This window comes from Lycorma delicatula, chromosome 6 (genome assembly GCF_047948215.1).
Source record: "Lycorma delicatula isolate Av1 chromosome 6, ASM4794821v1, whole genome shotgun sequence".
NCBI classification, from domain to species: Eukaryota; Metazoa; Arthropoda; class Insecta; order Hemiptera; family Fulgoridae; genus Lycorma; species Lycorma delicatula.
In genome coordinates, this window is record NC_134460.1 from 29,497,808 (window position 1) to 29,523,241 (window position 25,434).

General features: G+C 25.8%; 1 protein-coding gene and 1 long non-coding RNA gene across 3 annotated transcripts in view; one reads left to right on the forward strand and one right to left on the reverse strand.

The window, feature by feature from the left end:
* LOC142326797 (uncharacterized) overlaps positions 1-10,514 on the reverse strand; it is a 646,039-nt gene extending 635,525 nt beyond the window's left edge. Inside the window, exon 1 of the mRNA XM_075369512.1 lies at positions 10,331-10,514. The gene's annotated coding sequence lies outside the window, so the exon portion shown is untranslated. The remainder of the gene's footprint in view (positions 1-10,330) is intronic.
* Positions 1-25,434, forward strand: part of LOC142326800 (uncharacterized) — a 261,090-nt gene that overhangs the window by 177,860 nt on the left and 57,796 nt on the right. The gene's annotated exons all lie outside the window — the stretch shown is intronic.

Sequence of the window (25,434 nt, forward strand, 5' to 3'; positions counted from 1 at the left end):
GCGCGTTGATCAGCCGCACGTATATGACTATGTTCTGTGGCCGATTCGTATCGTAGGTCGTGCTCAAGCGCGATCTGATCATCTATGTCGACCGGCGGTCCGTTGTCTATCGAATTGCCGGGTCCCAGGTAATTGTGTCCGGGGAAATTCATACGACTGACGGTAAGCAGGCGTACGAACCGGCTTTTATACGATTCCACACGGCTACCATCCCCACCTCCAGGTTCTAGCGAACTGGTCACTTGTTCGGATCTTTAACTCTAAGGGGAAAAGATCCAGCCTCGCACCGAACGACCGAACCGCATAGCCGCTAATGTATGGAAGTAACGAAGCTATATACATATATTCTATATATATATAATAAAACAGGCAATTTTTAGGAAACAAAAAATTAACTACATCATGATAAAAACTAGTGTTACAGAAATTAGAAAAATAAAATATCTAATTTTAAAAACCTTTAATTTCGTATTATAAGCTGCGTTAATAAATCATTTAATTCCTATTTCCCAATAAATTAGTGTTTTGAAATTTTGCCATTATAATAAATGGCAAAATGATTATATGATTAATATTACATTTGCACCTTAAAAACTTTATTATTTTGGAGTTATTTTATCCTTTTATTAATAAAATTCCGGGCGATGATAATGCCCAGGCGTTTTTCGCCCACAAAAAAAAAATTATAATAAAACAACGTATGTGACTTCAGTATCCGAATCTCTTCAAAGCTGATTTGTAAAATCCCAACAAAAATGTTTTATTTTAATTAAAAGTACATCTATTTGTGTATAAAAAGAGCTAATATTTATCTTAGATAATATTTATCTAAAGACGTGAAAAAAAATTTGAAGTTATTAGTGAAATAAAATTTTATGTACTTTTCATTTTAATTCAAAAAAACTTACAATCTGAGGTTAATAATTAGGAGTAAATCGATATATTTAAATTTAAAAAAAAATTATACGTATGAAGTCGGATTCGAATCGATTTTTGCATGGTTACGGATCCGACACGTTGTCACTTGCACCACATATCAACTTGAGTGACGGGAAATAAAACTGGTATATATATATAAAATTCTAAGGAAATTTAAACATTAAGCATGATCTTACTATATTAGAATAGTTTTATTTCCAAAGCTTATATTGTTTTACCTTTTACATATTCTCAGAAACGATCAGCCGTAGAATATTGAAATTTTGTATTTAGGACTTTTGTAACATCCAGTCGTGCACCTCCTTTTTTGATTGCAATCGACTAGGTAATCGATATTTAGAATAATTGAATGTTATGTTGGTAATAACCATGGATAACATATGTGGTTATTTAATATTAATTGAAAATTGTAATTTAGAATCATATTATTTTTGGATTTTCTTAGCAAAATCTTCTAAAAGTTGTATATTTATTTTTTTAAATACATAAATTTAAAAAAAATAAATAAATAATTTTTCTTTATTTATCCATTTTTTCAGTCTAATTTGAAATAAATATCGCTATAAAATTTAGTAACCTTCTCCTGTTTCGTTTTTGTTTTCAGTTTGTTGATGGTGTTACATCATAATAATTTAAACAAACATAGTATTAGATACATGTAAGACTTACATTTAATTAAAGAGTAATAAAGGGACTTTTATTTTATCCTAATGTTTCAGATAAGACTGTTGAATTAATAATTGTATAAATATTTGATATTAATAAAAAATAATATTTTAGCAATTGTGTAAGTCTCCACTTTATTAAACAATTCGAGGATCGTATCTCACTTTCAAATGAAATAAATTTAAATGAAGTGCAGCAAAAAGTGTGTATATGTATTTAATAGGCGTACAAGAAAGTTTTGTGTGGTGTCCACATCAGATTTTATATTTCTGATATGTTTTGTTGTTTTATTAGCTTTTCTAATTTTATTTTACCTTTGAAAAAAGTAGATAATCAATAAACTACATGTGTAATCTATACATATAATAGAATGATAATTAGGGTCGTCCATGATCGCGTATACTCCAAAAATTACTGGGTAAATTTTAATAAAACTTTCCAGATTTATACCTTAAAAGCTTGGTCATTATCTCCAATTAAGAATTATCACGATATTCCTAAACGACGTTAAGATGTTAGAGATATTCATTAAAAAAAAATTAATCCACTTACTTCATTATATTTCTATTACCATCGTAATAGATATATAATGAAGTAAAATAATAAAATATTAATATTATAACATAATATATAAATATACAAATATATAATATTTAAATATTATATTATTTACATGTGTAAAATATTAATTATTATTATTATTGCCGTTATTGTGTTGTTGTTGTTGTTGTCGTCGTCGTCGTCGTAATTAGCTTAAATAACCACATTTAGCGAACTTTTATGGGTTTTGATTGTTTATTGTGGTTGTCGATATTAATTGTAATCTCTGATGAAAAAATGAAATGTAATCTCTGATGTAAAAATTATTTTCGAAAATAATTTTTACAACAGTTTGTTACCCGATGACAAACTGAGACTTCCTCTCAAGCAACCGCTAAATCCTCTGAAGCTTAATGTTCAGTTGATTTTTTCCCCTCACATTGTTTTTCCATATCAGTAGATGGTCCAGATGAAAACCTTGGACCATACTTGGTCATCATTTGGGATGTAAACATCATTCAGAGTGACTCGTTGGCGGTCTCATCTCCTCATTTCAAACGTCACATTTAATTAGCCATTTACCAATTAAATCCAACTCTGATTCCCATTCAGTCGAGGCTAGTGTTCATCCTCGCTGCCAAGATTGCTATGTCATCCAAACAATGCAAAAATGACATGGTCCAAACAAGGAATGTCTGCGTGAATATAGGACTACAAAATCGATCCCAAAACTGAAGCTTGAGAAACTGCTGATCGAGTGTCAAAGAAATTTGACAACTCCTGATTGTATTTGACCTGAGAAAAAGGCAGGTACTTAGGCAAGACCAAATAAAGTCGCTGAGGCAAGTCTGACTTGCTGTAGAATAGAACAGGTAACTAAACTTATTCAGAGGCCTGCTGGAATGCAGAAAGGCTGCTGAACAATATCTCTTCCTTTCCAAACACATATTGATTACATTAATAATCCTACGTGTTTGTTCAATCGCTTCGGAAGCCGAAATATAGGATAGGAATAATATCTTCGCTCACTAAAATAGGCTATAGTCTTCGAAGGAATAGACTCTAAAAGATCTTAAAGAGAATAGGCATTTGGCTTATAGGACTGTACGAAGATACATTGTACACTGGTTTACCCGGTTTCGGGATCATTTTTATCTATGACACTTTCCATTAAATACGTCATGCGAAGAATACCATTTTGTCTAATTGTTTCTAATAACTCGTAAAATATTACTTACAACAACAGAATAAATGAATAAACATATATTTAAAATACAATCATTTTAAAAAAAGGTCTTAATTTTTAGCATATAAAACTTAAAAAATTAATTTTTAGCACATTTTATTTCTTTTATCGTTGAATTGTTAACATTTTGTTGGTATTCTGAATATAATTTCTATGTTTCGGGTCAATTTTTTTTGTATTAAAATGTAATATGTTTAATTAACTCTGGGTTGTCTAAAAAAAAAAAACGATTGGGATGTGGTTGAAATAAATAATATAAATTGTAAATATACAATTGCATATACAATCTTGTATATGCATAATAATAAACATTAAATAAAGTACATATATATATACGCCTATTTTTTTACGTTCGGAACAACCGGGGTAACGCCCACAAAAGTTGCACTTCTTATTTGCGATGAATAAAGGAATTTATTCTCCAGTCTATTTATTTATTATGCATTATTTCCTCCGTGCCCGCGCACGCGTGTGGAAATAATAGAACAATTTTTTTTTTGTAATAGAAGAAATATGCTAAATATATACGGAATATAAACAATAATTATTTTTACAAACTCAGGTTATTAAAATTTTACATCCTTTTGAATTTCTGAAGTTTTTTAATAAAAAAAGTTTTAATCAGATATGCCGTAAATAAAACTCATCCGACTACACAACAATAGTTAGTATGAGGTATAACCTCATGGGAACCATCTCTAAAGACCATCCATCATAAAGGCCAATCTAAGTAACCCTCTCTAATTTCATCATCCATTAATGACTCTTACTATTGCCCAATCCATATCTACCTCAATATAGTGTGTTAATAATATATTAACAATTATACAATTCACGGGTATGATCACTTAGCTATATCATGATTTTCTATTATTACTGGTATTAATACCAGGAAAGAAATCATTATTATTATATATATTATATTATATACATTACTATATCATTATTATTATTTTTATAGTAATCTTATCTTTGTAAAATGTCTTGTAAAAAATCTTTGTAAACGTAGAAAGTTCTGGATTATTATTTAACTTCTAATTATTGAACTCTGAGAAAGACTTATAGAATTGATTGAACTAGATTAATTACATAATTAACCGAGCAATACGGCTTTATTTCAAAGCCAATACTGTTTCCATCAACAAAATTTATTTAGGATACAGTATTTTTTTTCTATTCTATAAAAATCGTGCAAACTATCATCAGGTTGTCAGATATTTAAAAAATAATTGTAATTTACACTTTCATACTACATTCGTTTGTAATATATGTTAAGAATCACTCAAAAGGTTTTAGGTGACGACACTGATAGAATAATCACCTATAAAGATTAGAAAGACAATCCCAATCTAAGAATAAAAAACATCTTATGGTATATTTGTTAGTAAAAGTAAAACTTTGCCTTTTTTTTGCTTGATTAATTAATTCATTAATTCACCACAGAAGCTTTTAACCTTGTATGTTGTAATATGGAAATGGAATTTTGTAGCGTATACTAAATGCCGACTTACCGAGATTCGAACCTGGGATCATCTTTGAATAAAAGACCGAGTCGCTACCATTCCGCCACGATTTGGCAAGTTTTAATTACGGATAATCAAGAATTATCATTAAAAATTGAAGTTTAAAATTACCATCAGTTGCTTTGTTAACTCGTCCAGCAATAGTTTAATGTTATAAATAAAAGATCGATGTTGTTTCTTAGGCTTATAATATAAAAAATATGTGGTACTTTAGAAATAAAATGTATACCTATAAGTTTCGATTAAATAAAATTATTACAGAAGTAAATTTATCTTAGAAAATTTCAGTTTATAATAGTATTTAAGCTGTTAAGGCTATACTTTAAAGTGAATGTTTCTTTTTGATGTTTGAAGTAAACAAATCTCCTCTAGTACATGTAATGATTTATTCATTTTTACATTACAGTAGAGAAGATCATGATAATAATTTTTTTTATCGGTCATGATAAAAATTTAAAAACACTCTAATTTTATATTCATTACAGGAGAGTTGTATAAAATGTTTGATTCGATAATGAAAGGATGAATTCTATAATTCAGACATTTCAATATAATACCTTACCTCTTCCAATATAATACTTTTTTCATTCAAAAACTACCTTTATCAGATTTATTTTCAAATTGCTTTAATAGATAACACTTAAGACGTCAAACCGTCAGATGTAAGATTTAATACACATTCTCTTATGTACAGAAGAAAAAAATGAATAAGTTAAATGAACTTTTGTTCATTTAACTTATAAATGATTTAAATGATTATTTCTTTAAATGTTCAGATGAAATTTTTAATTAAATTTTAAAATAAAACCTTTCTATGTCATCTCATTTAGTTTTTGAATAATGGATTTCCGATTTATATTAAAATAAATTGATGTTCATTATTGTATAAAATAAAAAAACTGATGACGTAACCATCCTTTATTAAAATTCCTTGCTAAAAAAAAAATATTTGTTTTTAAAACTATCTAAGCATGAAATATTAATCTCTACAATTTATGTAGATTTTAGATATAATCACCGATAACCCTTTTAATCTCTTATATTTCTTTCAAAATATATTTATATATTAGAAATTAAAATAACACGACATAGTGCCATGATTTTTTTCAAAACAAATATTGTAATTTATAAGTGGTACAAAATATGAAAGAGGGAAAGTTACCACATTCCAAAAATTAAACTTTTAATTATCTAGTTGTGGATAATAATTGCAATTATAAAGCCTCTTCTTAGAATAACAGGTGGCTACCATCAAACTAACAGGTGTCATCTATTTCAAAAGATATAGAAGAAACTATCAACAACAAAAAGAAAGAAAAGTTATGATCTCAAAATAAATGGTAGACGTATCTATGGTATTAATTTTACTATTTAATCTAACAAATGTTCAAACTTGTGTGTGTGTATATATATATATATATATATATATAAAGAGATTTAGGTTGTTAAAAAAACAAATACAACATTCTACTTGGTTGTAAAAGAATACAATTGAATTAATCTCACCTAATTGATTTTTCCACCTATCAAAAAAGGACATTCTCTTAAAAAAAGGCACCTTTAATCTCTTACCACATCCAAATGAAATATGAGCCGATAAAAGTAGGAGAAAGAGCTTCCTGTTATTTACCGAGCCATCACTACAAAGAGAACTCATAAAAGTACACCTTTTAAGACCATGTAGTATAATCAATACTATGAATATATATAGAAACGTCTTGATGCAATCTCTTCCTATATATATATATATATGTGTGTGTGTGTGTGTGTGTGTGTGTGTGTGTGTGTGTGTGTGTGTGTGTGTGTGTGTGTGTGTGTGTGTGTGTGTGTGTGTGTATGTATATAAGAATCATACTCTTAAAGTTTACCAATAAAGGGTGAAAAATGAAAATTTTATCTAAAGAAATTGTTCAGTTTAAAATTAATCACATTCCAGAATATCTCTCCCGGATGTATAAAACGACGTAAACAGTATATATTCACTAAAAATTATTTCCTACATTTCAGCTATAGATCTCGATATTTGATCTCAGTTTTAAAAAAAAAAAATATATATATATATATATATAAAACATTAAATAAAAATGATGATTGTAGCGTTGTGATAGCACTTTGCTTTGAATATGGAAAAGGTATAAGGGATTAAAATACCTGTCATGCTTTGAAACTTCTCCTACACTATAAAATTTATTTTTCATAAATTAAAAAAAAAAAGAATAATTCTATCTTGACATCAACTTTCAGTTATTAAGAATAAATAAATAAAAACATTTAACGACGTATTATTTAATGATTCAGTTTACTAGATTGTAAAAAAAAAAATCATTTATTTGAATAGACAACTTGTGTTTTTGTGTAGTTTATTTACTTAAACAAATGTCTCTATTTCTTTTAATATGAAAGAAAAACTTGAAAACATTTCATTACTTCTAATAATCTGAATATTTTTTATATAATTAATTATTAAGTATTAATATATTTATTTTTTAATCATTATCTAATTATTGTTTGACAACTTGAAAAAAAAGGAATTATCTTATATATATATATATGTATTAAGATTACATAAAAACAATTGAAAGTTTGATAAAAAATTAAAAACTGAACATTACGGAACTTCACAAATTTTAAACTTTCACTTTATAAAAGACAAAATTGTAAATAAATCCAATTGGCAAAACAGCACTAGGTAACGAATTTAATTCAAACCACTCTCTAAACACAGTAGTCGATGGAAAATAACCTTTTAACGGAAAGAAATATGGCTGTAAAATCATCACAATTAATGCTGAACATTAAGAAACTTAAAAAATGTTACGGAACTTCACAAAATTTAACCTTTCATTTGATAAAAGTCAGAATGAAAATAAATTCAATTGTCAAAACAGCACTAGGTAACGAATTTAATTCAAACTTCTCTCTAAACAGTTTATCGGTTCAAAACACCCCTAACTTTCTTTCTACTGGTCGGATCGAGGATTTCAATAGTTTTAAACCTTCTGCGGAAAACAAGGACAATTTTGCAAAAACCCCCAAGTAAATAGGTCCAGCAGTTTTTTAGTTTATAGCGGATACACATACAAACATTGCCTTTTATATACGTAGAAGAAGAAAGACTATTTGTATAGTTTTTGAAAAAAGTTTCTTTTCACATAACTAATATATATTCTGAGTACGAACCAAATCGGTCCATAAATACAATTTTTCTAAATATCTCAACCCCAGCGCCATCTAGCGGTTCCATTTTTTGTAGAAATATTTCTTTCCATGAAAGTAACACATATTCTGAATATGAGTCAAATCGGACCATATATGCAATTTTTCAAAATATCTCTACCCTAGTGCCACTTAGCGGATCCAAACTAATTCGGAAACCTTTGCCGGCGTGCGCACAACTCATGAAGTTTCATAGCAATCGGATGAATGGTTTTGAAACGCATTCAGAACAAAGAAATAAACATTAATTTTTATATATATAAATTATAAAGAACATTAAAATAAATTTTATTAGGCGTACGAGTAACATTTCACTTAGATAATTATATAATATTTACATCCTTTATTATAACAATTAATTAAAAGAAAAAAATAAATTAACCCACAATTTTTTAATAAAAGAATAAGTTTAAAATGAAATAAATAAGTCTAAATTTCAAAATAATTTAGGTAACTTTAAATTTCAACTATCTGCATAGTTATTTATAAATGTTACCTTTATTATAATAATAATTATTATTAGCATCCTTTTTTTATTATTATAATCAGTAATGTTTTATAAAAACGTTTCTTTCTCTGAGAGGGAGATTCATAATTTGGAATAATTTATTATTATTTGGTAAATATTGTTTTATAATGGAAAATATTATTTACATTTGCCACCATTTTGGTTTTCGAACTCGCGTTACACCTCATTTTAGGAATAGATTATTTTGTAATTATTTAATGAAAATTAGTATAGCTGTTGAGAAGTACAGTTAGAAGTATGAACCACTATTATAATACGCAACTACAAAGTAAATTCTCAAATAAGTTAGTGTGTTTCCATATTTGGGTAAAATTATCCTAACTGGATGATCAGAAAATATCTTTGGATTCGTAACTAATATATAATCGTAATTTAAGAATGAATGTTTGATTTTTGCGGGCTCAGTTATTTACCAATCACTTTCTCTTTTTTATTTTTTTTTTTTTTATGTTTAAATTTAAGAAAAATTTCATTAAAAGTTTGGATGCCCAAATAAGGTTAAATACGAGTACACAGCTAATAAGTAATTTAAAAAAAAGTAATAAACATTTTCGCTGAGTATAAATATTAAAAATATGTACTAGTTTTTTTTTTTTTTTTTTAATCGATATTTTGTATATTAAAATTATATTGAAATTTGGGGGAAGAATAATAATTAAAGATAGGAAATTTTAAAATAAATCATAGAGAAAATAAGTCTATGGTAAATTCTTATTAATAAAAGAACCAACTCTTTGAATGTTTAATTTTATTACCCAAGTTTAGTTAATTTATTTTAGAAAAATGTAAGTAAGTTTAGGATAGACAAAGGTTGGAATGTAGAAAGAAATAATGATAAAGATATAGATTAAACAGATATGTTGATATTTAGAAATAAAATGCATAATAAAACAAATTGAGAAGTCCATCAAATTAATCAAATGGCTGAAGATAAAAAAAAATTATTTTAATTATTCGGACTAAGCAACAAAGTTCCGCGATAATTAGATAGTAAAAGAAATAATTATTTATTTATAAATAAATAAATAATTATAAAATAATTATTTATAATTATTTACTTATTAGATAATAAATAAATAATTATGAAATATTTTAAATTCTGCTCAGCTACTTCTATATATTTTCGTTGAAATAAAATTAACAAGGTGCTGTGTCAGGTACTGGAAATTGGTGACCTCCTCTGTTATATAAAATAATAGTTTTTGCAAGAACCCTCGTTCCCGTTTATAAAAAAAGGATTATGGTTGCGTACAAACACAATTCTAAATTTGGAGAAGAATTTCACTGCTTTAAGTTTCCTTTTTTTGTAATTTATATGGAAATTTTAAATATTTAAACCAGTTTTCCTTTATACCACATTAAATTTGCCAAAGATTTATGGTATGTGTGTAAAAGAAAAAAATTCTAAAATCATTGTTTTTAAATTTTGATGAATTGTTCCAGTTTTCATTTAGAAGGATAATATTCGAAAGCTAAATGTGAAGAATTTACACAATTTTTTTTTGAAACTAAAAAATATTCAGTAAAATTTTATTATAAAAAATAAGTACATTTTTAACAAAAGTTAAAGATAAAGGTAGAAAAATAGTATATCTTCTTAATTAAATGATAGGTATAAAAGAAGATATTATTATTTGGAAGATAAATTAAAAGTTAAAAATTTTGTAATACCTTTTTTTTTAATATCAATGATCCTACAATTTACGTATATATAAATGATGTTCGTTTATTCACTGCAATTAATTTATTTTATTTTACTTTTTGCACAACGAATATATGATCACAAACTACACGCGCCGCGCTGCACTTGTTACTGAGCCATTCTAACTGACGGTGGTGAGCAGACCACCTGCTGCCCTTTGAATGTGTTGCGTTGTTATGTGTTCGTGTGAATCTGTTTGTATGTAATAGTATAACGTGCGCGCGCAATATATCCCTTCTCCTGTTTTAAAAGTAACCCCACCTTACCCCACGGCGAAGTTCCTTTCATTCATATCCGAAGCTCATTCAACCTGGTAAATTTGATATCCCACACTACATATAATATAAATTCTCTTCGTTTCACGATTTTACTAACTATATTTCAAATATGTTTACATCCAAACAGTGAAGTTAGATTGAAAATTATTAATTTATTGTTAAACGCTTCAACCCTTCCACCTTTTTTTTTTTTTGCAGTAGCGTCTTACATTACTGAAACGTGGAAAATTGAAGGGAATAAAACAAAAAAGTAACATCTTTTCTACAAGTAAATAAATGAATATGATTTTAATTCTGATTAATTTTCCTGCTGGATAAACGTTTCAGAATTTTGTTATTATAAGATACATTTTGTATTTAGAACTAATTAATGAGTTACGCTAAACTATTATTAAAATGAAATTAACGGGTACTCTAAAACTTATTCATAAAAAAGTAAAAATTATAATTAGTTGTGCATTTCGGTTGTCCGACAATTATCATCAGTATTTGATAAGCAATTATTTAAAAATAAATAAATGTAAAATAATAACAAGGTAATAAGCAAACGGTTGGCAATTAATTGCATGACTTTCCCGGCTACTCTAATCAAATCGTACAATACTTAACAAGCTTTTTCATAGTAAAATATTTTTGGCTTTGCCAAAAAATTCTTCCAATTCAAACACTAGGAGTCTGATTTTTATCTTTATAGTAAAATAATTTCTTTTTAAACAGCACAAAAATGTGCTAACACGATTATAAAACTTATTTGGTAAGCAGATATTTTTATTTTATTGTAAAATATAAAATATTTATTACTAATAATAAAGTATAACATAATATTTTAAATATAAAAATGATAAATATAAATATTTACGCTAATAACACATAAAAATAAGATTCGCAAACACATATTTATTAATAAGAAACAAAAAGCAGAAGAATATATATTTTTAGAGGTGGTAAATAATTTATTTTTTTTAAATTTTCAAAAAATATTTAAGTAGAGTTTAAAAAATTTTCAAAAGTAGAGTTTTCTCTAAATCTAACAAAACCTTCAATAAAGGCTAAAATAAGAAAATAAAATTATCAAAAATGTTTTTCTTTAAAATTTTAGCTCCGGGATTTACATTAAAAAAAAATTTGACGTAATTTGATTGTTCAAAGTATAAACTTTCAAAAAATGTTAAAGAAATATTTTAACCGAAGGAAGATAGAGCAAAAGAACAAGAAATAAAGAAGTGTAAATGATTTTTGAAAAAATTATATAAGTTATTTGTAGATGCATTATTGGTATCAAGTTTGCTTTAATAAAGTTTCCTCTAACGTACCTCTGAAAAAAATCGAAATTAGGGTTTTTTCGCAATATCCCCTCACCCTCTTAACAAATTTCGGAAAAAAAAATTAATATTATGTGGCCATATACAGAAATAGTGTCCCATACATGTGAATATTTGAGCCAAATTTGAAGATCGGTTTTTTAAAAATATACGTATGTAGACATATATTCTTTTTGTTGGTCTTGATAAACTAATTGGTCCCTAAAACGTAAAGAATTGCAAAACGCAATATCCCGTTTTTGACATGATTGCCATACGTTTCTTTTAATGGAACTATTCCAGCTATATTCACCGGAAAAGTAAAAAGTCAATTGTTATGAAGTACTTCAGAGAGTAATACAACTTGCACTTACGGAATAAAAGAAAACAAAGTTTTGGTTTAAAAGACAAGTAAGACTTTTTAATACTGCTTTGTACTACTTTTATTAAATATTTTTCATCTTTAAAGCATTTTTTTTTTGTTTTGTTTCTTTACCTATATTTGTTTCGTTATTATTTTTAATTGATTCCATTGTATACAGCAATGATAATGATATTTTAACAATCAAAATTACTTATCTAATAATAGATTTTAATCTCTTGTATATACATTTCAAAATTTTAAAAGAACGTTAATTAATTATTATTTGATTATAATAAATACCATTTGATCCTATAATAATTACTTTATAAAATTATAGTAATAATTTAAAATACGGACATATTTTCATGTTTTATCTCTTTTAACCGAGAAAGTTTTACTATATTATTGCATGTGCTAAGGTTGGAGAATGTTATTGTAATCTTATCTACTTTTCTTTATCATATAGTTTGTAAAAAATTCAAAATAAGTAATCAGTCACACATCAAACATTTATACTATTGTTAGATTTTGTAATAAGGTGTTTTATACTTAATATATAATTAACTTAATTTGATTAAATAACAGAGAGATTATTGATGGTGCAGATGAAACAAAATACACAATGTGACTCCCCTCAAACAGAAGAACTCCTAACATCCCTTTTAATATTAATTGTTACCTAAATTTTACCGTTAAATTTAAATTTTCCTTTTAAAAATGATTATTTTTACGTTAAACAGGTAACTAATACTGTTAATTAAGAAATATAATAATTTCTAAATATTAGGAAATATAAAGTTATAAAAAATAAAAATTGCTCTTACGTTTATGCTTACTAATATAAAAAAAATCAAAGCGTAGATTGTATTAACATACAATTCAAACTTTTATAACATTACAACATAAATTAAAATATGGATTTTTGTGTTTATCATCATAAAGTGCCAGGTTGTTTCATAAATAACGGAAATTTTAGGAAGGTAAAGATAAAAATCTTAACATAATTTTACGATATATTTTATAAACTGGTTCATTTTAAAGAAATTTAGCTCGGAAATTGCCTATATATAAAAATACCGGGTTTTTGCGGTTTACTTTAAACGAAAATAACGTGTGTTTCAGTTATTTATTAATAAAATAACTACTTCAGTTATTTATTACTAATAAAATTAACGAGTTATTAATAAAATAACGTAAAAAAAAACAGAAATATATATTTTTTAGGCCTATTGATTATAAAATAATAACAGTTCAAACTAATGTGTCTTCTTTCTTTAGCCGGACTACTACAGTCTACTACGCTTCCTTTTACTAATAGGATTAGTGTACTTGAATAAATAAGTGACTTCTCTTACAAGAAATGTTTACTGCCGGATTTTATAATTTTATCAGTTAAAAAATTATCTCTTTTTATGAATAATAAGTGAATTGTGTACCGTTAGTAAAATACCAATTTAATTTACACTGCCAACGATTATTTTATAATAATATAGTAATTACAAAAAATAATTAATTCATTTACTTTTACGTTTATCAGTCATCTTTCTGCTTTAGTTTTGTCTTAAATTTTGTTTTGTTTTTATAACGATTTTAGGAAATTTTTAAACATCGTAATAATCATTTTTAACTTAATTATTTTAAAAATATTTTCAAATGCGGCTTAAGAAAACGTTAATTTGAAAAAAAGGGTAAATAAAGAATTACTGCATATAGACAAAAATATAACTTTCAAATTATACGTTTTATTCCAAATAGACTTTATGTATATCGAGATATTTATTACAAATATCGTGTTAATCTAACTGGTTATTGAAATAAACTGAAAGCGCTTAGTAAAAGTTTACTTAAAATCTAAATTTAGATGACTATTTCGATTTTCTATTTTTTTTGGCTGTGTTTAATTTACAATCGATTATAAATATATAGGAATTACCAATATAAAGGAACGATAAGTAAATTTGAATATTAAAATATACATGAAATTCAGAGAGGGGTTTCCATTGAAATCTCTCAAAGAACTTTATATATATATATGTATAGAAATTTTATACATATTTTGTATACATAAATATATACTAAATATAAATAAGTACATACAAAAATAAGTCCAAAGTTACAAACAAGTTACAAAGGTACAAAGTTGAGAACATAAAAAAGCAAAGAAAACACCAAAAAAATTGGCTTATTAATCACACAAAGAACTAATCAAACAAAAAAACAGTGAAACAAATCAATGAACCTACAAACGTAAGTGGTGAAATGAAATGAAGAATTTTGACGATGCGCAACATTCTACGGTAGTTGATTCACCTCAAATTTCGGAGAACTTACAAATATAATACATGCAGTCGCTTTAGACAGCTAATGTTCTCATTCCAGGAGATTAAATACGAGCCAGTTCACATGTTTATTAAGTCTTATATTGTAACTTTTACTAAATCGCCGTATCTCATCGCGAATGGTTGGCAACTTGATAATTGTGTATTACAGTGATTTTCGTAAACCATGGTGCTTCTGTTATATTTCTCAATAGTTTGTTCTGAAATCGCTGTACAACTTTGTATACTGATATATATATATCTTATACGAAAAAATAAAGTAAATAAAAATAAACACGAAATTCAGTACAGATTATTGCATAATAAATTTCTTTACGAAAACTTAGAATCCTAAATTGATACTATGAAAATGAAGCGAATTTCTTTCTGTGCACACTTGTTAAAATTACCGCAGGATAGGATTACTAAGAGAATTATCGATCAATTTTGGTCTTTAAAAAATCCACCATTATGGATCAAAGAAATTAAAGAAGATATGCAAGAATTAAATTTGATTTACGAAGGTTTTAAATCCGACAAATTAAATTTTTTATTGAAGATCCGAATACCAAATTTAAAGTAAGAACTTTTGATTATACAAAAACGGTTTATTCAAAAACGGTTTATTCAGAAGAGGATCGTAAAGCAAGATCATTAAGAATGACTAAATATTGGGAGAAAATAAAAGCTAAGTACTTAAAGGCCAAAAGATTGGCAAAAAAGACTTCTGACTAAAGTGGTCCTTTGCGGCCTTAAAAGTAAAAAAAAAAAAACAAAAACAAAAAAAGAGGAAATAATAATAATAAAAGATACTGATAAATAAAATTACGAAGTTCTTAGAAAACATTTAACTTCTGAAACATTATAAAATAAATTACTTTTACCAAATGTTAGAGTATGAACAAAACACTAAATTAAAACAAAATCTTAATAAAAAAAAAAGTCTTTTTAGGAAATCCCAAAGAAACCTTACTTACTGAATCACTCTATTTTTACTGTAATTTCTACTGTTGTAGATTATTTAACAATTGAACTGGTTCCCTAGGTTAACATTTTAAGAGAAATTTTTGTAAATAACTTTTAAAACATAATCTTGAATTCCAATTTATCGTCGTACTTACAAAAAGATGATAAATGAAAATTTAATGGGTCTAAAATTACATATCATTTAGTTGTTTTACATATTTTTTTACTGAATATGTGATCTCAGTTCTAGACTAACTGGAAAATAATAACTTTATAAAAAATTCTTAATAAAAAAAATATATAGTTACAAAAGTACACAGAAAAGAATATTTATTTCATTACTGGTACTGCTATACCAGTAGTGAAATAGATATCAGATTGATCGATACTTTACTTCCTGAAAAATATATTTTGAATGAAATAACTGTTTGAAGCTTTAATTAGTATAGATTTACAATACGCAATCATCAAACATAAAAAGCATGCTTCAAATTATTTATAAAATGAATTCATTTTTTAAAAGAAAATCAATAACTAAAAAGATTAGATAACAAAAAAAAAATATTTTCCATGTAGTGTTCTGGTTGTGCAATATTAATAAAAATCAGTATAATATTTCAAAAATAATAATTTAATAATCAGTAATTTTTTTTAAATTCATTTATTATAAATTCTGAAAATACAAAAATAAGAAATGAATAAAAAGATACATTTAGTAAAAGTACATTTAGTAATAATTTTTCTTTGATTTAAAGTTTAAATTACATAATTGTTCAGATGTTTATTTATAAAGTAAAATAATTCATTGTTACTTTAGCTTGTAAGAAAAATGATCTATTGTAGAATGCAGTACAATATTATGCTGTCTGTAGTAAACAAGAGGAAACTCAGTATTTTTCTTTTCATGAACTAAGTCACTCATTCACATAAAAAAAGAGTAGAAAAGTTCTTTTATTGTATAATAGGTTACTGAAAATGCTAGCTTTTTCTAAAATAAATCTTCTTCTTTCAAATAAATTTTAACTATTTTAAATCTGTATAATATTTGTGTATAGCATTTAAAAGAAAATATATTATGTATGTACTGTGCAAAAGTACTTTTGAATATATTTAAATTATTTGTAGTGTTCCATCACAATACATTTATATCTGAAGAAGACGAAGAAAAAAGTAGGTTTTTTTGTAAATAATTTTTTTTTATAATGGTTGATGTAAATTATTTATTTTTTTTTTTTAATTCAAGATTTTTTTTTTATTTCAGATAGATTTATAAATTTGTGATTTCTCTTGTCCAGTTTTAGTAATGTAAAATTTTGGGTTTAGCTCAGTAGTAACAATTAATTTTAAAATAATTTGGTTTAAAGCAGAATAAGAAATTATAGTGGAGTAACAAATATTCAATAAAGAAAATAAATTATAATTATTCGTCAACGTTTAGAAAACCCAGTTGATGCAATGGATGAGGATAGATCGCTAGATCATAGTAACTTCTTGCTACTTACAAGGTACTGCCAAGGTAAAATATCCATCCCCTCCTATTATAAATTGCAGTGCCAGCATCGCTTCAGATATTGCGGTATCTGGAGTGTAGTTCAATTTGGAGTAGAACTACTGCGCATCTATTACGCTGTTTAAACTTTCAAATAGCCAATTATCTCCGCATATCTAATGTAGAAATTTTCGTTATACTTCAGCCTCCATTAGTTAAATAATTCATTTTTGATATAATCTTTTTATCTCTAGATATTAATTAATTTATTATTTAAATAATAATTAACATATTTAATTTTATCTTAACAGTAATTACTAAATCTTATTTTGTAATCTGTTTTTAATCTATTAGTTTTGAAGTCACAAAATTAAAAATAAACAACGACCCCGAGTTATTTCACTAGTTATCCTCAATAATTTTGAGCCGATTTCAAAAGAAGATGATTTTAAAGATAAAGAATTTTAGGAACACATATACAACTTTACTATAAAAAAAATAAATAAATAAAAACAATATAACAATTTGCAAAAATACATTTCACGTTAATAAAAAATCCCTACTTCTTCTTAGAAGTAAGGAAGTTAATTCTTTAAATTAGCTAGTTAATTAATTAATTAACTATTAAATATATGCTTGTATTTAATATTTAGTTAATTAATTAGCTACAATAGTGCAATTAATTCTCTTAATTAATTTTCTTTCTTTTTCTGTGTAGCCTGCGGAACTACTGAAAGATATTATTTCAGAGAATGAACATGGATAATATGTATGAATGTAAATGAGGTGTAATCTTGGACAGCCACACATCATTCCTGAGATGTGTGGTTAATTAAGATCCAACCAGGAAAAAAACCAGTATCCACGATCTAGTTTTCATATCGAATAATTTTATATTTACTTATCAGTACCAAACAAATTTGATAATAGTCTACACAAGTTTATGGGTGTGGGTGATCAAAACTGTCTTACTGATGATAGAAAATAATGTGAATCGTTCACTTAGTATCTAATTACATAATTTGTAAGCTGTCTATATTTTATTCGTAATAATTAAAGTATACTATTTTTCATTTTAACCTTTTTTACTTGAAAATTTAAATTCTTTACAAATATTTGCTTCCAAGAATGTCTAGAATTATAAACATGATAAAAATTAAATGTAATTTTTGAAATAATTGTTTATGTATGGGGAGGGGTAGTGAATATATCTATTGTTAATATAATGTTACTGTTAATATAAGAAAAAAATTATTTTCTTAATTTACGAAATATAAAAAAAATTTTTTTTTTTTTTTATTACTATAACGACACAGCAACTTTACAATCTGTTCAGCAAGATAATTGAACAATAAGTAAATAACATGTATTTGAACTAATATTATGTTTCACAGACCCAGCGGCTTGTGACTTAATAATGAAAGAACACTCCGTACGGCCAGACCATAAATTCACATAATTGAAACGATAAGGTAAACCAAGAATATTGTTTCTCAACAAGCTTGAAAAATCACTGTTCGTGTTATCTAATAAATTGACCGCCAAATAATTTTGATACCGTAGACTGACCAGAGAGATTTCCTGCAGAACGGTTTGCAACTTAAGATCATTATATATGAGATATGAGGCTATTACTAATGTACCAAGGTATGTTTAGCATTTTTCGCAATGTTTGTTTGGTAGCGTTCAAGTATGTCAATACCGGAGTTGCACGCTTATTATTAAATGGATAAACTATTGTATCAGTAAACTCGATTATATCAACATCTTTGATTTCAGTTGATCAATATCAAAAATATTGATCGTATAAATTTATTTTATATTTAATCCTTAATTTTTTTAAGAAATAGTAATTATAAGAAATCGAACCAAAGTATACATTATAAAAATCTAAACTTGGATTATGGTTTTGGTGGTAACTTAAAATTAAAAGTATAGTTTTTAATCTACTTTAAAAAGAAATGGTAGTACTTTATTTAACCTGTACGCAATTTCAAGCCCTCCTTCAAATCAGGGCACACAAGCCCTAATTATTCATAAAATGGGCCAGTTTCAATTTTCTTCGTTTTTTAATTATCTCTTCCGTTGTATCGTTAAATTTTTTTCTGCATAACGTGTTGCGATTTTTTTTTAACGAAAGATTATATTTCATATATAAAATATTGATCATTTTTTTTTGCCTTATAAATTTTTCCTATTATATAATACAACATTAAATAAATTGATATTATATTGATATTTAAATTATTTACATGCAAAAATTTAAGAATATTACGTAGTAAACTCTGGTAAAAATAAAATAAAATACCGTATATATTTATTCTCATATTCCAGTCACTTTTATCTCGTTTGCTCTTTTATTCTTGTTTTTGCGTCAATATCTACCTTTCTTATTTCTACGTCAATACGTGTCTTGCCTTTTTGTTTCTTTTGAACGCCATTTTTTCATACGGACAGTATTTTTTCTAGCTACAAGCTAGTTTTATTTTAAATAAAATTAAATTATAGAAAATAAATAAATAATGATTTAAACTCCAGTTGACGCTGACTTTTCAAAGTCAATATTTTAACAAAAAAATTATTTTGTTTTGTTTAATTAAAATTTATCTCACTACTACGTAAAGAGGCAATGTCTTTTTTGTTTGTTTCCGATAGCCGCGAAAGCTACTGAACCAATCATTATGAAAATCTAACTGTAGCTATCTTATGACTCTCGGATTGTTTACCAGTGTTCAAACCTGAATAAATAAAAAAATAGTATAATAAATAACTAGAACTTCTTTTACTAAATTTAATCTTATTGCCTGTATCAGTTATTTTAACAGCTGATTTTCGAAGCGAAAATTTCTGAAGTTCAAATCCTACTAAAAGTTAATTATTTTTATATATATTTTAATACTAGAAGTGAATATACAGGTGTACTTTGCTGACTGGTCATCAATTAAACAATGTCTAAACAGTGTTTAGCCTATGATTTTTGGCCTAGTTTGTACAAGACTACACCAAATTTACATGTCCTACTTGTACATGTCATCCTCATCTCACTGGGTCGTAGGGGGATTGCTTATTGTTCACTAGTGAAACAGATTGCATCGTACAATTAGGAAATAAAGATTGTCCACATCGATTATTATCTATGTCAAATCGATTTCTTCAGATAACTATTACGTATTTTACCAAATTTATATCATTGTTAATAACATATCAATTTGAGTTACGTTGCAGTAACCGTAAAACAAATTAGTTTGATAATAAAATTAAAGGGAATGACAACTATTTTTACATATTTAACAAAGTTTTGACGGTTTGTGGAATATTGAATTTCGATATCAATATTGTCTTCTTCAGAACGTTATTATCTGTTATGCAAATTTAATATTATCTTCTAGTCTGGCGGCGACTCACACGAACGCCTCATGCGAGCAAAGTAGTATTCTGTAGCATTCTTATATAATGAACTAAGACGTTCTGTCAAAGTAAGCCATATATTTAATTGGCATAGATTCGACTTTCAATATGGTATTAATATTTTCATGACGCTTATGCCGATGAGTTCAGATATAAGAATAACTTATAGAGCTACTAAAATTTATGATCGTACCCACAACGTTAATCTACGCCAGCGTGTTTTCTAAGACTATAAGATTATAGTATACACACGGTTCAAAATTGAGTTCAACCTTCTAGAAATATGTCTGAAATCAGCTTTTTATTACAACCGTCAAATTTATTATCTGAATTTACAAGATAATAAGATAGATAACAAGGCTAAAATATGTAACTATTGCAATGCTAAAAAATGGAATGCTGAAACTCCTGGACTTAGCCGGCTGGACCAAAGTAGTTTTTGAACAACTTCAATATCCTCCTGAATTAATTCATTAAAAATTTTATTTTGGAAACACATACCTAAAGATTTTATTTATCCTGTAAGTTTTGGATAGCGATAACTTCTGAGAACATCAGTCCAACCATAATTATTAAAATTTATTTCAAATTTTTGAAGTTCTATAAGCATATAGCACGGACAAAGCCGCGACAGGATTTGTCCGTGCTACTTGTACGGATGTTAGTTGTATGAACAATTTTAAATTGACATTTTTGGAAAACTACCTCTTCAAGGACAGGACCAATAGTTAAACCGGGTTGTAAGAAAAAATGTTCCAGGTAAGTAACTTTGGTAAAAGATTTTGCCACATTATTTTAGCATGGGTCAAGAATAATTATTGATATTACCAATTAAGTTCTGGGTTTCGGTGGGTCAGTTTTTATTTATGACATCTCTTCCAGGAGTATAAAAAATTAAGTAATTCATTTATGTTTTTACAGTTTAATTATTATTTTAACCAACCCCTTAGTGATAAAGGTTATAAATTCGCCAAACGTTTCATTTAAAAAAAAAGTCGCTCACAATGGAATATTAAATTCTAAAAATAGCTGCACTTATATGTTATTTAGCAAACTTTAGTATCCCTTATTAAATGATGTCATTTAACAAGAAGTAACAACTATGACATTTTAAGTGTATATAAAATGTTTGTACGTGCATATTTGTACATAGTTATAAATAAAATAGTTTTTCAAGGTAAACCATAAAATAATTGATAATTTTCAAATAAATACATATTTCTGGTTTATATTCGCAGTAACTGAAAAGTTGTAAAAATGTTTTAATATTATTATTTTTATTGTAACTTTAAAGTTTTGTTGTTGAGACATGAAATTATAATAAAACAAAAGTGTATTAAAAAAAGAGTTAATTGTTAATGACGTTTTATTTACATCTTTAAAAAAGTTAATTTTAAAAAAACTTGTTGAAATAAATATATTTAAAAAAATAAATAAATAAATGAAGAATCATAATAATCTTTCTTCATTTATTTATTTATTTTTTTTTTTTTTTGTGAATATAAAGGTAAAAATAATTGTAAAGATTTATTTATATATATGATTAGAGCATTATTTATCTTTAAATTTAATTTTTTTTTAAATCAAATGGATAAATGGATGAAACAAATAAAATACTTTTTTATATCAATTTCAAAAAAATTTCTATTCAAAACTGGAAAAGATATATTTTTCAAATTCTAGTTAAAATATTGACTTCATGAAATAAGATATAATTTAAAAATAAACTATCAACAATTTACTAAACTTTAATTTGGCGTATAATTCCAAAATTCATATTTATAAGAACTGAAAAAATATAATTCTTTAATTTTTTAAAAGTAATTTTTTTTTTTATTACAATTATCAAGTTTATTTTATTTATCAATTTTTTTTTATTTTGAATTAAAAATTGAAGAGTCTTATAAAACATTCACTATTTGAAAAAAGCATGTTAAAAAACATGTAAACGAGAAATCTATGAGTATGTTAATAAAAATAAACAGAATTCAAAGAAATGAAATAAAGAGATTATAATGTTATATATAATGATTTATAATGTTATATATTTTCGCTTAATTTTTTTAAATATTTATATGAAAAAAATACTTTAAATATCAAAATAACATGAAGGAATTTATAATTATGCTATATTTATATAATGACACAACAATGAAGAAAGGAAAAAATGAAAATTTTCTAACAATAATTTAAAGAAGTAAGTTATGTAAAAAAATCTTCAACGGAATCGGTTTTTTTGATAAACAATAAGACTTGAAAATACATTTAAAAGTTTATCCATTTAAAAGTTTTATACATTTATAAGTTTAAATTTAAAAGCTTCTGCACCCTTTTCTTAGTGAAATTTTTTGTCTGGATAAAATAAAACTACAAATATTATCCCTACAATAGTTATTGAAAGGACGAAAAACGAACATTTTTTTTAGAAGTAACAAATGGCCATTTTAACTGGATTTCAAACCCAAAATCTTGATTTACATTTTTTGAATAAAAGTTACATCTTTTCGATTGTGAAATAAGCTTAATTTTAACTTAAGAAAGAATCTTTTTTGGCAAAAGAAATAGATAGGCTACTGGTATGTTAATCTGTCCTTAACATTTATTTTATCATTAAACTTGTGTACAAATTATTACCATCCGTCGCAGCTTCGCCCACGCTGTATGCCTATGGAACTTAAAAATCTGAAATAATATTTTAGAAATTTTGTGTGGGCTGTTGCTCTCAAGAGTTATCGCTATTCGCAAATTACAAGATAAAATAGATTAATTTGGATGAATAACAACTTTTTCATACACAAAGACAACAATTTACTAAACTTTAATTTGGCGTATAATTCCAAAATTCATATTTATAAGAACTGAAAAAATATAATTCTTTAATTTTTTAAAAGTAATTTTTTTTTTATTACAATTATCAAGTTTATTTTATTTATCAATTTTTTTTTATTTTGAATTAAAAATTGAATAGTCTTATAAAACATTCACTATTTGAAAAAAGCATGTTAAAAAACATGTAAACGAGAAATCTATGAGTATGTTAATAAAAATAAACAGAATTCAAAGAATTTTTCATATCCTTTAATTTTATTATTAAACTAATTGTTTTATGTGTATTACGCTAATGAAGTATTAAAATTATAATATAAACTGATTTTTTACTTCTTGTACGAAGTAAAGGAAGTATTGTGATCGCAAAAAATTTTGGTTTTCAGATTTCAACGGAAATATCCATTTTGACCATCCCTGAATTCATTTTGATTAGTTTCGGCGTGACGTCTGTACGTACGTACGTACACATATATCTCGCATAACTAAAAAACGATTAGCCGTAGAATGTTAAAATTTTGGATTTAGGACAGTTTTTTTCACAACTAGATGCACATCTAGTTGTGCATCTCCTCTTTTGATTGCAATCGACTGGACCGAAAGCCCAAAAACCAAAAAATTTGGATTTTCGACTTTTTCTATACAGTAATAAACTCTCATTGAGAGATTTTCAACAATATTTTCTGGTACTTCTTTTCATTGGTTCCAGAATTATAGCCAAATAAAATTTTAATTAATAAAATATTTGGATCTTACAAGGGGGAAGGCGCCTCGGTTCGAATCCGATTTCATTTCCTTTTTTAACTTTTTTTTAAAATTTAAATATATTGATTTAGTAATAATTTATTAACCTCCGATTGTAAAAGATTTTATTCAGTAAATAATAAATCAATAATAACAATAAAAAAATGAAAAAATCAGAAGTTATTAGTGAAATAAAATTTTATATACTTTTAAAAATGTGTACATATATTATAATAGGCGTACAAGGAAGTCATGTGGTGTCCACACCAGATTTTTTTGTATATATAATGACATTAAATTCAGTTATTCACACAATAATTGAAGTCGATATTGACAACAACAATCGATACACACAGTTAAATTCATTAAATTAACTAAAAGAAGCTCTAGTTTATTTATTTATACTTTTTTTATTTATGATTTATATAGCAGTGTGATAGGTGAGGTATGAACTGTGATAAACATTCTGGGGGTCATAAGAAAGCTACAGTTAGAATTTCGTAATGATTGGTTCAATAGTTTTCGCAGTTTTTAAAAACAAACGAAAAATTAAAACGAAGTATATTAATTATGTTATATTAACCAATTTCGGGTAACTAGTGAGAAAGGAACTAATCATCAACTATTAATCTATCTCTATACCTTTTCACTACCACCAAACACCTAATTAAAATGGTAAGTTTTGTTATCATTATTAAATATTTATCATGCTTATGTATATTCCGTCTAAAGTATAATGTCATCAATTTGGGTTCTTTCAAAATGTCACAATGAGTTTTAAGATTCAATCAGAGAATTATCCAGCGTCCATAAGTATGAATCGTGTAGACTGATATTTTGAAAATTAAATATGTTAACTTACTCTCGTATTTATTATTACGAATGTGCAATCTTTGCAAGAATAGTCACTTATTATTAAAAAATAACAATATACACCTTTACTAAACCAGACAATGGAACTTATTTGGTATATTTCGGTATAATACTTTGGCTTCTTTGCCATTTTTAATAAATTATCAAATAAACTATTTGAAAATTTTGTTCCCCAATTAATTTAAAATACAATTGTAAGATTTTCTTTTACGGAAACAATATTACTCTGATATTTAATTTTGAAATTATATTAATTTTAAAAATTAACCCGGATATTTCTTCACCCCACTGAACATATGCTCAAAATAATATTTAAATAATTCCGTCTACGAATTAATTGGTAGTATTTTTTTTGTGCTGTGTTTAATGTGTTTACCGTAACATTGTTTCATATGTTGTTTATATTTAAATATATGTAACCACGTCTATTTTACTTTCCCACCTACATTCAAGGGAAAAGTATAGCGATGTCAAAAGTGGGATATCGGGTTTTTTTGCAGATATTA